Genomic DNA, 2451 nt, shown 5'->3' on the forward strand with positions numbered 1-2451 from the left:
ATGATTTCATTTACTTTGTCCTTCTGCTTGTCATTTGAAATGGATCCTTTTAAGGCATTTGGGAATGGAGCTTTTGGCTCAAAAACCTTTTCAGAAATTTTCTTTAAAGTCTCTTCAACACAAGAAGTTTTCAAATCATTTTGCAAATTTCTCTTTTCAAAATCACTTTTCAAATCACTTCCCAACACATTCTCATTTGAAAGATCATGCATATGCAATGAAGGAGGAATATGATATGAAACGGGACAGGTGTTAACTTTTGTTACACCGGTTCACTCTCTTCATTGGACATACCTACTTGGTTGTCCACAACCTTTCCACTTCTCAAGGTAGTCACCGCATTTACATACTCTATTGTGTGACCTTCCGACGAGGAATGAGTCTTCACAACGCATTATTGTTTAGGTGGGGCATTCAAAGGCATTTTCCCTTTCTCTCTTACATTCAAAGTACTAGCTATTTACCCTACTTGGGTTTCTAGCTTTGTAATGGATTGAGAATGAGAATGAAGCAATTGTGTGTTTGCCTCTAAAATGCCTAAAGCAGTCAAAACTTTCTCTTTAAACGCGGGACTTCTACCATTTCATTAGGAATATGATTAATTAGGAAAATGAGAATTTGAAAATTGGTTTCCTTGTGATTGGTATAATGATCTAAAGCCTTGGGAACCTTGGCCTTGCATTGGAGGTGGAATGTATTTCCCTTGAAAACCGCCTTGGGGAGGGTTTGAGCCCTCCTCTTGGTTTTTCTAAGAGAAGTTCGGGTGATTCCTCCAACTAGGATTGTAGTGATTGCGATAAGGATTGTTCCCTTGATTAGCAAAAATAGCATTTGCTTGTTCATGATGCTCACTTTGCATATGTCCATGGGGACAACTGGAAGTAGAATGTAAAACACTTGAACAAGTCATACATGTCTCATTAGATGTATGATGAGAATGGTTAGGGAAGGAAGATACTTGATTCGCCGAGTTTTGGTTAATCAAAAATTGATCAAACCTTTGAGATAATGATTTCATTTCGGTGGCAATTTCATTGGAGTGATCGACTTGATGTAAGCCAGCACTCTTCCTACCACTAGAATTTCTACCATTCTTCGAAGATAAAGTACGATGCAAAGAATTTTCACTCATGCTCTCATAAAGATGCCACACGTCATCCTCATGCCTATCAATGTAAGAGCCACCCATGGAAGCATCAACCATGCCCTTGTAATTATCCAATAAGCTCTCAAAGAAATATTGAACTAGTTGCCATTTTGGGCATGTTATGATGTGGACACTTCCTAAGCAATTCATTAAAGCGTTCCCATGCCTCATGAAATGTTTCCCCATCCCCATGTGAAAATTCCCTAATTAAAGTTCTCATGGCATTGGTCATAGAAACCGGATAGTACTTCTTCAAGAACTCTTGTTGCATTTCTGCCTAAGAAGTTATTGATGTTTCATTACGACTTATTAGTTTTTTACCATTTTTTTCCTCTAGAACTGTGGACTCCCTTACCTCTCTCTACATAAACTTTTCTTTCTCTAAAACCACACATTTTAAGCTCCAAATTCATCATTTTGCACTTGGATTTTAACTTTGCCATTGAAGGCAAAGTTGATAAGCTTGACGAGGCTTACATTTTGATAAGAGCTGATTTCAGCTTGGGGAACTTTACCATTTTCGAATTTGTGGACTGTTTTAGGCTTTTTCTTCATCTAGTAAGGTAGAGGTTGTCTAACTTGTGTAGTCCTAAGTCCTTGTAAGTGATTATTGTGTTTCCCCTTAAAAGCATGCTGAAATTTTACATGAATTGGATGAATTAGATTATAGATTTTGCCTATGATTATTGCTTGTTAAGTTATTGTTTAAATTGAGGTTAATGTTCCCTATGTGTTGTTTAGTGTGGTGGTTTTGTGGACATGATAATTAATTTTGGCAAAAGATATATTATGCTTAGTGTTTATCACATGTTATAAGTTGCTAATTTGGAATGATGATTCATTAATTGAAGTTCAATGCTATGCTGCTTAGTTGTTAATGAGGACTTCTTGTTAAATTGTTGCTAAGGCTAAGTCATTATTCAAATTGTAATTGTGTGGTGATGATGGAAAATGTGTTGAAATTCATTCATCTTATTATACTCTTTCGTATTATGTGCCATATTTACTTGACTTGAGGAAACGCCATTTAGGCATCCTCTACTAAGCGGTAGTACCCACTCTTTCTTTATCATTTTCAGGGTTTAGAAGCGGCGAAGTGGATGAGACGCCTTATCATACCTAAACGTAGTTATAAAGTTTATGTTTTGTTGTTTCATGTATTCAAGTTCAATGTAAATGAACTTATCTCAATATGTAAAGATGTAATTTGATATTACCTTGATGTATGGATGTTGTTTTATCATTATAAATATGTTTATGGATGTTTTAGGGCAGGTTTTAACCATATTAGAAGTTACAAGTGA

At 35.9% G+C, this 2451-nt stretch overlaps 1 pseudogene; it reads left to right on the plus strand.

Annotated features, from left to right (window-relative positions):
- Positions 1-1263: 1263 nt before the first annotated feature.
- On the plus strand, positions 1264-1362 carry LOC132283277 (small nucleolar RNA R71; annotated as a pseudogene).
- The last annotated feature ends 1089 nt before the right edge of the window (positions 1363-2451 follow it).

This window comes from Cornus florida, unplaced genomic scaffold (assembly GCF_030987335.1).
Source record: "Cornus florida cultivar Cherokee Brave unplaced genomic scaffold, ASM3098733v1 CherokeeBrave_3.0.0_Hap2_Chr01, whole genome shotgun sequence".
Taxonomy (NCBI): domain Eukaryota; kingdom Viridiplantae; phylum Streptophyta; class Magnoliopsida; order Cornales; family Cornaceae; genus Cornus; species Cornus florida.